Consider the following 14578-nt stretch of genomic DNA (forward strand, 5'->3'; position numbering starts at 1 on the left):
TTCCTTTTCCTTTCTTTTGCAACTTAAATCTGATGGTATGTTGCACTGGAGTTGATTTCCAAATTCGGGTTTGGTGTAGCTGTACAGCAAGCTGATTCTTTTACACACATATTATATCTAGTGTTTTTCAGATTCCTATTCCATATAGGTAATTGCAGAACGTTGAGTAGAGGCCCTGGTGTTGAAAAGTAGTCCTTGTCCGGTGCTTGTTATATATATATATATATATACATATATATATATATATATGTATATATATGTTTATAGGTATTTTACTGTGTATGTCTTCATGTGAACCACCTAACTTATATCTCCAACCCCACTTCCTTTTTAGTTACCCTTGGTTTATTCTGAAAGTCGATGAGTGAGGCTGTTTCTGTTTTGTAAACTAGTTCAGTTGCATGTATGTTTCCATTCCTCCTATACGTGATATCATATGCTATGGGTCCTCCTCTGTCTGACTGACTTCACTCAGTGTTTGGGCATCCCAGGTCTATCCATGTTGCTTCTAATGGCATTATTTCATTCTTTTTCCTGGCTGAGTAACAGTCCCTTGTATACACGTTGGACCTCCTCTTTATGTATTCATCACTCGCTGGACTATTTCTTTTAGTGTCGTGGCATTTGTAAATACTGCTGCAATAAACATTGGCGTGCTTGTGTGTTTTTCAACTATGGAGTTTCCCGAATGGCACCCAGGCGTGGGACTGCAGAAATATAGGGTCGATCTCTCTTTAGTTTTCTAGGAACTGAAATACAGTGCTTTGTAGCGGCAGGTACAAATGTACAGTTCCACTCACCGCGTGGGAAGATTCCCTTTTCTCCACACTCATTCCCCATCGATTGTTTTTAGACTTTTTGATGCTGGCCATATGCCTGCTGCGAGATGATGCCGCTTTATACTTTTGATATGCATTTCTCTCTTAATGAGTGATTTTCTGCCTCCTCTCGTGATCGGGTTTTTCTTTTAAACAGTGTGAGTAAACTTTCCCTCCTGAAATTGGGCTTCTTGAAAGTCTGTGTGTTTCCAATTTTTTTTCGGTTACCAAACCCAGGTCATTATTGAGGGCACGTGTCTTTAAAAGCCCCAGAGGCTTTGTGAATATTAGGTGCCCTGAAGCACCGGTTGTAAAGCTGTTGTTACCGGAAATGTCCACAAGGCGGCAGCATTTCTTCGTGCCGAACTCGTTCCTCGGCAACCAAATGCTTTAGGAAAGTCATCTTCCTGGGCTGTGAATTAGAGGGGAAGGTGCCCGAGGCAACACCCAAGGGCTTGTGTGTCACTACCTCTTCCCTGTTAAGCTTCACACCCCCGAAAATTCCAAACGCGGGCTAAACCAGCAGGTGCTGTGGTGTGTAAGTTTGGTGACTCCTGGCAAGGAGGCTGAATGTGGGAACCCCACAACCAGCAGCTGTGGAGCCTTGGTCACTTTTTGAATCTCCTGCAGCCTAGATGGTCCCCCATGGTTTGGGTGCACTGGCTTCCTTTTAGCTCTAGGAAGGCCCACCTAGATTCTGAAGTTTTGGTTCCCCCCAGAAAGGAAGAGACACTACACCTTTAACAGCGTGAATTTGCAGGCACACCCTCCTCATGTCTCTGAGCTAAACCTCCGTGCACCCTTGGGACCCCAGGCTGCTCAGGCTGCGGGGATGTAATACCAGTGCATATCACGAAGGCCGTAGGAGAAAAGCATACCCATTTCTTTCCTTTTCCTTTCTTTTGCAACTTAAATCTGATGGTATGTTGCACTGGAGTTGATTTCCAAATTCGGGTTTGGTGTAGCTGTACAGCAAGCTGATTCTTTTACACACATATTATATCTAGTGTTTTTCAGATTCCTATTCCATATAGGTAATTGCAGAACGTTGAGTAGAGGCCCTGGTGTTGAAAAGTAGTCCTTGTCCGGTGCTTGTTATATATATATATATATACATATATATATGTATATATATGTTTATAGGTATTTTACTGTGTATGTCTTCATGTGAACCACCTAACTTATATCTCCAACCCCACTTCCTTTTTAGTTACCCTTGGTTTATTCTGAAAGTCGATGAGTGAGGCTGTTTCTGTTTTGTAAACTAGTTCAGTTGCATGTATGTTTCCATTCCTCCTATACGTGATATCATATGCTATGGGTCCTCCTCTGTCTGACTGACTTCACTCAGTGTTTGGGCATCCCAGGTCTATCCATGTTGCTTCTAATGGCATTATTTCATTCTTTTTCCTGGCTGAGTAACAGTCCCTTGTATACACGTTGGACCTCCTCTTTATGTATTCATCACTCGCTGGACTATTTCTTTTAGTGTCGTGGCATTTGTAAATACTGCTGCAATAAACATTGGCGTGCTTGTGTGTTTTTCAACTATGGAGTTTCCCGAATGGCACCCAGGCGTGGGACTGCAGAAATATAGGGTCGATCTCTCTTTAGTTTTCTAGGAACTGAAATACAGTGCTTTGTAGCGGCAGGTACAAATGTACAGTTCCACTCACCGCGTGGGAAGATTCCCTTTTCTCCACACTCATTCCCCATCGATTGTTTTTAGACTTTTTGATGCTGGCCATATGCCTGCTGCGAGATGATGCCACTTTATACTTTTGATATGCATTTCTCTCTTAATGAGTGATTTTCTGCCTCCTCTCGTGATCGGGTTTTTCTTTTAAACAGTGTGAGTAAACTTTCCCTCCTGAAATTGGGCTTCTTGAAAGTCTGTGTGTTTCCAATTTTTTTTCGGTTACCAAACCCAGGTCATTATTGAGGGCACGTGTCTTTAAAAGCCCCAGAGGCTTTGTGAATATTAGGTGCCCTGAAGCACCGGTTGTAAAGCTGTTGTTACCGGAAATGTCCACAAGGCGGCAGCATTTCTTCGTGCCGAACTCGTTCCTCGGCAACCAAATGCTTTAGGAAAGTCATCTTCCTGGGCTGTGAATTAGAGGGGAAGGTGCCCGAGGCAACACCCAAGGGCTTGTGTGTCACTACCTCTTCCCTGTTAAGCTTCACACCCCCGAAAATTCCAAACGCGGGCTAAACCAGCAGGTGCTGTGGTGTGTAAGTTTGGTGACTCCTGGCAAGGAGGCTGAATGTGGGAACCCCACAACCAGCAGCTGTGGAGCCTTGGTCACTTTTTGAATCTCCTGCAGCCTAGATGGTCCCCCATGGTTTGGGTGCACTGGCTTCCTTTTAGCTCTAGGAAGGCCCACCTAGATTCTGAAGTTTTGGTTCCCCCCAGAAAGGAAGAGACACTACACCTTTAACAGCGTGAATTTGCAGGCACACCCTCCTCATGTCTCTGAGCTAAACCTCCGTGCACCCTTGGGACCCCAGGCTGCTCAGGCTGCGGGGATGTAATACCAGTGCATATCACGAAGGCCGTAGGAGAAAAGCATACCCATTTCTTTCCTTTTCCTTTCTTTTGCAACTTAAATCTGATGGTATGTTGCACTGGAGTTGATTTCCAAATTCGGGTTTGGTGTAGCTGTACAGCAAGCTGATTCTTTTACACACATATTATATCTAGTGTTTTTCAGATTCCTATTCCATATAGGTAATTGCAGAACGTTGAGTAGAGGCCCTGGTGTTGAAAAGTAGTCCTTGTCCGGTGCTTGTTATATATATATATATATACATATATATATGTATATATATGTTTATAGGTATTTTACTGTGTATGTCTTCATGTGAACCACCTAACTTATATCTCCAACCCCACTTCCTTTTTAGTTACCCTTGGTTTATTCTGAAAGTCGATGAGTGAGGCTGTTTCTGTTTTGTAAACTAGTTCAGTTGCATGTATGTTTCCATTCCTCCTATACGTGATATCATATGCTATGGGTCCTCCTCTGTCTGACTGACTTCACTCAGTGTTTGGGCATCCCAGGTCTATCCATGTTGCTTCTAATGGCATTATTTCATTCTTTTTCCTGGCTGAGTAACAGTCCCTTGTATACACGTTGGACCTCCTCTTTATGTATTCATCACTCGCTGGACTATTTCTTTTAGTGTCGTGGCATTTGTAAATACTGCTGCAATAAACATTGGCGTGCTTGTGTGTTTTTCAACTATGGAGTTTCCCGAATGGCACCCAGGCGTGGGACTGCAGAAATATAGGGTCGATCTCTCTTTAGTTTTCTAGGAACTGATATACAGTGCTTTGTAGCGGCAGGTACAAATGTACAGTTCCACTCACCGCGTGGGAAGATTCCCTTTTCTCCACACTCATTCCCCATCGATTGTTTTTAGACTTTTTGATGCTGGCCATATGCCTGCTGCGAGATGATGCCGCTTTATACTTTTGATATGCATTTCTCTCTTAATGAGTGATTTTCTGCCTCCTCTCGTGATCGGGTTTTTCTTTTAAACAGTGTGAGTAAAGTTTCCCTCCTGAAATTGGGCTTCTTGAAAGTCTGTGTGTTTCCAATTTTTTTTCGGTTACCAAACCCAGGTCATTATTGAGGGCACGTGTCTTTAAAAGCCCCAGAGGCTTTGTGAATATTAGGTGCCCTGAAGCACCGGTTGTAAAGCTGTTGTTACCGGAAATGTCCACAAGGCGGCAGCATTTCTTCGTGCCGAACTCGTTCCTCGGCAACCAAATGCTTTAGGAAAGTCATCTTCCTGGGCTGTGAATTAGAGGGGAAGGTGCCCGAGGCAACACCCAAGGGCTTGTGTGTCACTACCTCTTCCCTGTTAAGCTTCACACCCCCGAAAATTCCAAACGCGGGCTAAACCAGCAGGTGCTGTGGTGTGTAAGTTTGGTGACTCCTGGCAAGGAGGCTGAATGTGGGAACCCCACAACCAGCAGCTGTGGAGCCTTGGTCACTTTTTGAATCTCCTGCAGCCTAGATGGTCCCCCATGGTTTGGGTGCACTGGCTTCCTTTTAGCTCTAGGAAGGCCCACCTAGATTCTGAAGTTTTGGTTCCCCCCAGAAAGGAAGAGACACTACACCTTTAACAGCGTGAATTTGCAGGCACACCCTCCTCATGTCTCTGAGCTAAACCTCCATGCACCCTTGGGACCCCAGGCTGCTCAGGCTGCGGGGATGTAATACCAGTGCATATCACGAAGGCCGTAGGAGAAAAGCATACCCATTTCTTTCCTTTTCCTTTCTTTTGCAACTTAAATCTGATGGTATGTTGCACTGGAGTTGATTTCCAAATTCGGGTTTGGTGTAGCTGTGCAGCAAGCTGATTCTTTTACACACATATTATATCTAGTGTTTTTCAGATTCCTATTCCATATAGGTAATTGCAGAACGTTGAGTAGAGGCCCTGGTGTTGAAAAGTAGTCCTTGTCCGGTGCTTGTTATATATATATACATATATATATATATATATGTATATATATGTTTATAGGTATTTTACTGTGTATGTCTTCATGTGAACCACCTAACTTATATCTCCAACCCCACTTCCTTTTTAGTTACCCTTGGTTTATTCTGAAAGTCGATGAGTGAGGCTGTTTCTGTTTTGTAAACTAGTTCAGTTGCATGTATGTTTCCATTCCTCCTATACGTGATATCATATGCTATGGGTCCTCCTCTGTCTGACTGACTTCACTCAGTGTTTGGGCATCCCAGGTCTATCCATGTTGCTTCTAATGGCATTATTTCATTCTTTTTCCTGGCTGAGTAACAGTCCCTTGTATACACGTTGGACCTCCTCTTTATGTATTCATCACTCGCTGGACTATTTCTTTTAGTGTCGTGGCATTTGTAAATACTGCTGCAATAAACATTGGCGTGCTTGTGTGTTTTTCAACTATGGAGTTTCCCGAATGGCACCCAGGCGTGGGACTGCAGAAATATAGGGTCGATCTCTCTTTAGTTTTCTAGGAACTGAAATACAGTGCTTTGTAGCGGCAGGTACAAATGTACAGTTCCACTCACCGCGTGGGAAGATTCCCTTTTCTCCACACTCATTCCCCATCGATTGTTTTTAGACTTTTTGATGCTGGCCATATGCCTGCTGCGAGATGATGCCGCTTTATACTTTTGATATGCATTTCTCTCTTAATGAGTGATTTTCTGCCTCCTCTCGTGATCGGGTTTTTCTTTTAAACAGTGTGAGTAAAGTTTCCCTCCTGAAATTGGGCTTCTTGAAAGTCTGTGTGTTTCCAATTTTTTTTCGGTTACCAAACCCAGGTCATTATTGAGGGCACGTGTCTTTAAAAGCCCCAGAGGCTTTGTGAATATTAGGTGCCCTGAAGCACCGGTTGTAAAGCTGTTGTTACCGGAAATGTCCACAAGGCGGCAGCATTTCTTCGTGCCGAACTCGTTCCTCGGCAACCAAATGCTTTAGGAAAGTCATCTTCCTGGGCTGTGAATTAGAGGGGAAGGTGCCCGAGGCAACACCCAAGGGCTTGTGTGTCACTACCTCTTCCCTGTTAAGCTTCACACCCCCGAAAATTCCAAACGCGGGCTAAACCAGCAGGTGCTGTGGTGTGTAAGTTTGGTGACTCCTGGCAAGGAGGCTGAATGTGGGAACCCCACAACCAGCAGCTGTGGAGCCTTGGTCACTTTTTGAATCTCCTGCAGCCTAGATGGTCCCCCATGGTTTGGGTGCACTGGCTTCCTTTTAGCTCTAGGAAGGCCCACCTAGATTCTGAAGTTTTGGTTCCCCCCAGAAAGGAAGAGACACTACACCTTTAACAGCGTGAATTTGCAGGCACACCCTCCTCATGTCTCTGAGCTAAACCTCCATGCACCCTTGGGACCCCAGGCTGCTCAGGCTGCGGGGATGTAATACCAGTGCATATCACGAAGGCCGTAGGAGAAAAGCATACCCATTTCTTTCCTTTTCCTTTCTTTTGCAACTTAAATCTGATGGTATGTTGCACTGGAGTTGATTTCCAAATTCGGGTTTGGTGTAGCTGTACAGCAAGCTGATTCTTTTACACACATATTATATCTAGTGTTTTTCAGATTCCTATTCCATATAGGTAATTGCAGAACGTTGAGTAGAGGCCCTGGTGTTGAAAAGTAGTCCTTGTCCGGTGCTTGTTATATATATATACATATATATATATATATATGTATATATATGTTTATAGGTATTTTACTGTGTATGTCTTCATGTGAACCACCTAACTTATATCTCCAACCCCACTTCCTTTTTAGTTACCCTTGGTTTATTCTGAAAGTCGATGAGTGAGGCTGTTTCTGTTTTGTAAACTAGTTCAGTTGCATGTATGTTTCCATTCCTCCTATACGTGATATCATATGCTATGGGTCCTCCTCTGTCTGACTGACTTCACTCAGTGTTTGGGCATCCCAGGTCTATCCATGTTGCTTCTAATGGCATTATTTCATTCTTTTTCCTGGCTGAGTAACAGTCCCTTGTATACACGTTGGACCTCCTCTTTATGTATTCATCACTCGCTGGACTATTTCTTTTAGTGTCGTGGCATTTGTAAATACTGCTGCAATAAACATTGGCGTGCTTGTGTGTTTTTCAACTATGGAGTTTCCCGAATGGCACCCAGGCGTGGGACTGCAGAAATATAGGGTCGATCTCTCTTTAGTTTTCTAGGAACTGAAATACAGTGCTTTGTAGCGGCAGGTACAAATGTACAGTTCCACTCACCGCGTGGGAAGATTCCCTTTTCTCCACACTCATTCCCCATCGATTGTTTTTAGACTTTTTGATGCTGGCCATATGCCTGCTGCGAGATGATGCCGCTTTATACTTTTGATATGCATTTCTCTCTTAATGAGTGATTTTCTGCCTCCTCTCGTGATCGGGTTTTTCTTTTAAACAGTGTGAGTAAAGTTTCCCTCCTGAAATTGGGCTTCTTGAAAGTCTGTGTGTTTCCAATTTTTTTTCGGTTACCAAACCCAGGTCATTATTGAGGGCACGTGTCTTTAAAAGCCCCAGAGGCTTTGTGAATATTAGGTGCCCTGAAGCACCGGTTGTAAAGCTGTTGTTACCGGAAATGTCCACAAGGCGGCAGCATTTCTTCGTGCCGAACTCGTTCCTCGGCAACCAAATGCTTTAGGAAAGTCATCTTCCTGGGCTGTGAATTAGAGGGGAAGGTGCCCGAGGCAACACCCAAGGGCTTGTGTGTCACTACCTCTTCCCTGTTAAGCTTCACACCCCCGAAAATTCCAAACGCGGGCTAAACCAGCAGGTGCTGTGGTGTGTAAGTTTGGTGACTCCTGGCAAGGAGGCTGAATGTGGGAACCCCACAACCAGCAGCTGTGGAGCCTTGGTCACTTTTTGAATCTCCTGCAGCCTAGATGGTCCCCCATGGTTTGGGTGCACTGGCTTCCTTTTAGCTCTAGGAAGGCCCACCTAGATTCTGAAGTTTTGGTTCCCCCCAGAAAGGAAGAGACACTACACCTTTAACAGCGTGAATTTGCAGGCACACCCTCCTCATGTCTCTGAGCTAAACCTCCATGCACCCTTGGGACCCCAGGCTGCTCAGGCTGCGGGGATGTAATACCAGTGCATATCACGAAGGCCGTAGGAGAAAAGCATACCCATTTCTTTCCTTTTCCTTTCTTTTGCAACTTAAATCTGATGGTATGTTGCACTGGAGTTGATTTCCAAATTCGGGTTTGGTGTAGCTGTACAGCAAGCTGATTCTTTTACACACATATTATATCTAGTGTTTTTCAGATTCCTATTCCATATAGGTAATTGCAGAACGTTGAGTAGAGGCCCTGGTGTTGAAAAGTAGTCCTTGTCCGGTGCTTGTTATATATATATACATATATATATATATATATGTATATATATGTTTATAGGTATTTTACTGTGTATGTCTTCATGTGAACCACCTAACTTATATCTCCAACCCCACTTCCTTTTTAGTTACCCTTGGTTTATTCTGAAAGTCGATGAGTGAGGCTGTTTCTGTTTTGTAAACTAGTTCAGTTGCATGTATGTTTCCATTCCTCCTATACGTGATATCATATGCTATGGGTCCTCCTCTGTCTGACTGACTTCACTCAGTGTTTGGGCATCCCAGGTCTATCCATGTTGCTTCTAATGGCATTATTTCATTCTTTTTCCTGGCTGAGTAACAGTCCCTTGTATACACGTTGGACCTCCTCTTTATGTATTCATCACTCGCTGGACTATTTCTTTTAGTGTCGTGGCATTTGTAAATACTGCTGCAATAAACATTGGCGTGCTTGTGTGTTTTTCAACTATGGAGTTTCCCGAATAGCACCCAGGCGTGGGACTGCAGAAATATAGGGTCGATCTCTCTTTAGTTTTCTAGGAACTGAAATACAGTGCTTTGTAGCGGCAGGTACAAATGTACAGTTCCACTCACCACGTGGGAAGATTCCCTTTTCTCCACACTCATTCCCCATCGATTGTTTTTAGACTTTTTGATGCTGGCCATATGCCTGCTGCGAGATGATGCCGCTTTATACTTTTGATATGCATTTCTCTCTTAATGAGTGATTTTCTGCCTCCTCTCGTGATCGGGTTTTTCTTTTAAACAGTGTGAGTAAACTTTCCCTCCTGAAATTGGGCTTCTTGAAAGTCTGTGTGTTTCCAATTTTTTTTCGGTTACCAAACCCAGGTCATTATTGAGGGCACGTGTCTTTAAAAGCCCCAGAGGCTTTGTGAATATTAGGTGCCCTGAAGCACCGGTTGTAAAGCTGTTGTTACCGGAAATGTCCACAAGGCGGCAGCATTTCTTCGTGCCGAACTCGTTCCTCGGCAACCAAATGCTTTAGGAAAGTCATCTTCCTGGGCTGTGAATTAGAGGGGAAGGTGCCCGAGGCAACACCCAAGGGCTTGTGTGTCACTACCTCTTCCCTGTTAAGCTTCACACCCCCGAAAATTCCAAACGCGGGCTAAACCAGCAGGTGCTGTGGTGTGTAAGTTTGGTGACTCCTGGCAAGGAGGCTGAATGTGGGAACCCCACAACCAGCAGCTGTGGAGCCTTGGTCACTTTTTGAATCTCCTGCAGCCTAGATGGTCCCCCATGGTTTGGGTGCACTGGCTTCCTTTTAGCTCTAGGAAGGCCCACCTAGATTCTGAAGTTTTGGTTCCCCCCAGAAAGGAAGAGACACTACACCTTTAACAGCGTGAATTTGCAGGCACACCCTCCTCATGTCTCTGAGCTAAACCTCCGTGCACCCTTGGGACCCCAGGCTGCTCAGGCTGCGGGGATGTAATACCAGTGCATATCACGAAGGCCGTAGGAGAAAAGCATACCCATTTCTTTCCTTTTCCTTTCTTTTGCAACTTAAATCTGATGGTATGTTGCACTGGAGTTGATTTCCAAATTCGGGTTTGGTGTAGCTGTACAGCAAGCTGATTCTTTTACACACATATTATATCTAGTGTTTTTCAGATTCCTATTCCATATAGGTAATTGCAGAACGTTGAGTAGAGGCCCTGGTGTTGAAAAGTAGTCCTTGTCCGGTGCTTGTTATATATATATATATATACATATATATATGTATATATATGTTTATAGGTATTTTACTGTGTATGTCTTCATGTGAACCACCTAACTTATATCTCCAACCCCACTTCCTTTTTAGTTACCCTTGGTTTATTCTGAAAGTCGATGAGTGAGGCTGTTTCTGTTTTGTAAACTAGTTCAGTTGCATGTATGTTTCCATTCCTCCTATACGTGATATCATATGCTATGGGTCCTCCTCTGTCTGACTGACTTCACTCAGTGTTTGGGCATCCCAGGTCTATCCATGTTGCTTCTAATGGCATTATTTCATTCTTTTTCCTGGCTGAGTAACAGTCCCTTGTATACACGTTGGACCTCCTCTTTATGTATTCATCACTCGCTGGACTATTTCTTTTAGTGTCGTGGCATTTGTAAATACTGCTGCAATAAACATTGGCGTGCTTGTGTGTTTTTCAACTATGGAGTTTCCCGAATGGCACCCAGGCGTGGGACTGCAGAAATATAGGGTCGATCTCTCTTTAGTTTTCTAGGAACTGATATACAGTGCTTTGTAGCGGCAGGTACAAATGTACAGTTCCACTCACCGCGTGGGAAGATTCCCTTTTCTCCACACTCATTCCCCATCGATTGTTTTTAGACTTTTTGATGCTGGCCATATGCCTGCTGCGAGATGATGCCGCTTTATACTTTTGATATGCATTTCTCTCTTAATGAGTGATTTTCTGCCTCCTCTCGTGATCGGGTTTTTCTTTTAAACAGTGTGAGTAAACTTTCCCTCCTGAAATTGGGCTTCTTGAAAGTCTGTGTGTTTCCAATTTTTTTTCGGTTACCAAACCCAGGTCATTATTGAGGGCACGTGTCTTTAAAAGCCCCAGAGGCTTTGTGAATATTAGGTGCCCTGAAGCACCGGTTGTAAAGCTGTTGTTACCGGAAATGTCCACAAGGCGGCAGCATTTCTTCGTGCCGAACTCGTTCCTCGGCAACCAAATGCTTTAGGAAAGTCATCTTCCTGGGCTGTGAATTAGAGGGGAAGGTGCCCGAGGCAACACCCAAGGGCTTGTGTGTCACTACCTCTTCCCTGTTAAGCTTCACACCCCCGAAAATTCCAAACGCGGGCTAAACCAGCAGGTGCTGTGGTGTGTAAGTTTGGTGACTCCTGGCAAGGAGGCTGAATGTGGGAACCCCACAACCAGCAGCTGTGGAGCCTTGGTCACTTTTTGAATCTCCTGCAGCCTAGATGGTCCCCCATGGTTTGGGTGCACTGGCTTCCTTTTAGCTCTAGGAAGGCCCACCTAGATTCTGAAGTTTTGGTTCCCCCCAGAAAGGAAGAGACACTACACCTTTAACAGCGTGAATTTGCAGGCACACCCTCCTCATGTCTCTGAGCTAAACCTCCGTGCACCCTTGGGACCCCAGGCTGCTCAGGCTGCGGGGATGTAATACCAGTGCATATCACGAAGGCCATAGGAGAAAAGCATACCCATTTCTTTCCTTTTCCTTTCTTTTGCAACTTAAATCTGATGGTATGTTGCACTGGAGTTGATTTCCAAATTCGGGTTTGGTGTAGCTGTACAGCAAGCTGATTCTTTTACACACATATTATATCTAGTGTTTTTCAGATTCCTATTCCATATAGGTAATTGCAGAACGTTGAGTAGAGGCCCTGGTGTTGAAAAGTAGTCCTTGTCCGGTGCTTGTTATATATATATATATATACATATATATATGTATATATATGTTTATAGGTATTTTACTGTGTATGTCTTCATGTGAACCACCTAACTTATATCTCCAACCCCACTTCCTTTTTAGTTACCCTTGGTTTATTCTGAAAGTCGATGAGTGAGGCTGTTTCTGTTTTGTAAACTAGTTCAGTTGCATGTATGTTTCCATTCCTCCTATACGTGATATCATATGCTATGGGTCCTCCTCTGTCTGACTGACTTCACTCAGTGTTTGGGCATCCCAGGTCTATCCATGTTGCTTCTAATGGCATTATTTCATTCTTTTTCCTGGCTGAGTAACAGTCCCTTGTATACACGTTGGACCTCCTCTTTATGTATTCATCACTCGCTGGACTATTTCTTTTAGTGTCGTGGCATTTGTAAATACTGCTGCAATAAACATTGGCGTGCTTGTGTGTTTTTCAACTATGGAGTTTCCCGAATGGCACCCAGGCGTGGGACTGCAGAAATATAGGGTCGATCTCTCTTTAGTTTTCTAGGAACTGATATACAGTGCTTTGTAGCGGCAGGTACAAATGTACAGTTCCACTCACCGCGTGGGAAGATTCCCTTTTCTCCACACTCATTCCCCATCGATTGTTTTTAGACTTTTTGATGCTGGCCATATGCCTGCTGCGAGATGATGCCGCTTTATACTTTTGATATGCATTTCTCTCTTAATGAGTGATTTTCTGCCTCCTCTCGTGATCGGGTTTTTCTTTTAAACAGTGTGAGTAAACTTTCCCTCCTGAAATTGGGCTTCTTGAAAGTCTGTGTGTTTCCAATTTTTTTTCGGTTACCAAACCCAGGTCATTATTGAGGGCACGTGTCTTTAAAAGCCCCAGAGGCTTTGTGAATATTAGGTGCCCTGAAGCACCGGTTGTAAAGCTGTTGTTACCGGAAATGTCCACAAGGCGGCAGCATTTCTTCGTGCCGAACTCGTTCCTCGGCAACCAAATGCTTTAGGAAAGTCATCTTCCTGGGCTGTGAATTAGAGGGGAAGGTGCCCGAGGCAACACCCAAGGGCTTGTGTGTCACTACCTCTTCCCTGTTAAGCTTCACACCCCCGAAAATTCCAAACGCGGGCTAAACCAGCAGGTGCTGTGGTGTGTAAGTTTGGTGACTCCTGGCAAGGAGGCTGAATGTGGGAACCCCACAACCAGCAGCTGTGGAGCCTTGGTCACTTTTTGAATCTCCTGCAGCCTAGATGGTCCCCCATGGTTTGGGTGCACTGGCTTCCTTTTAGCTCTAGGAAGGCCCACCTAGATTCTGAAGTTTTGGTTCCCCCCAGAAAGGAAGAGACACTACACCTTTAACAGCGTGAATTTGCAGGCACACCCTCCTCATGTCTCTGAGCTAAACCTCCGTGCACCCTTGGGACCCCAGGCTGCTCAGGCTGCGGGGATGTAATACCAGTGCATATCACGAAGGCCGTAGGAGAAAAGCATACCCATTTCTTTCCTTTTCCTTTCTTTTGCAACTTAAATCTGATGGTATGTTGCACTGGAGTTGATTTCCAAATTCGGGTTTGGTGTAGCTGTACAGCAAGCTGATTCTTTTACACACATATTATATCTAGTGTTTTTCAGATTCCTATTCCATATAGGTAATTGCAGAACGTTGAGTAGAGGCCCTGGTGTTGAAAAGTAGTCCTTGTCCGGTGCTTGTTATATATATATATATATACATATATATATGTATATATATGTTTATAGGTATTTTACTGTGTATGTCTTCATGTGAACCACCTAACTTATATCTCCAACCCCACTTCCTTTTTAGTTACCCTTGGTTTATTCTGAAAGTCGATGAGTGAGGCTGTTTCTGTTTTGTAAACTAGTTCAGTTGCATGTATGTTTCCATTCCTCCTATACGTGATATCATATGCTATGGGTCCTCCTCTGTCTGACTGACTTCACTCAGTGTTTGGGCATCCCAGGTCTATCCATGTTGCTTCTAATGGCATTATTTCATTCTTTTTCCTGGCTGAGTAACAGTCCCTTGTATACACGTTGGACCTCCTCTTTATGTATTCATCACTCGCTGGACTATTTCTTTTAGTGTCGTGGCATTTGTAAATACTGCTGCAATAAACATTGGCGTGCTTGTGTGTTTTTCAACTATGGAGTTTCCCGAATGGCACCCAGGCGTGGGACTGCAGAAATATAGGGTCGATCTCTCTTTAGTTTTCTAGGAACTGATATACAGTGCTTTGTAGCGGCAGGTACAAATGTACAGTTCCACTCACCGCGTGGGAAGATTCCCTTTTCTCCACACTCATTCCCCATCGATTGTTTTTAGACTTTTTGATGCTGGCCATATGCCTGCTGCGAGATGATGCCGCTTTATACTTTTGATATGCATTTCTCTCTTAATGAGTGATTTTCTGCCTCCTCTCGTGATCGGGTTTTTCTTTTAAACAGTGTGAGTAAAGTTTCCCTCCTGAAATTGGGCTTCTTGAAAGTCTG

The sequence above is a fragment of the Mesoplodon bidens genome (genome assembly GCF_964165515.1).
Source record: "Mesoplodon bidens genome assembly, chromosome: 10".
Taxonomy (NCBI): domain Eukaryota; kingdom Metazoa; phylum Chordata; class Mammalia; order Artiodactyla; family Ziphiidae; genus Mesoplodon; species Mesoplodon bidens.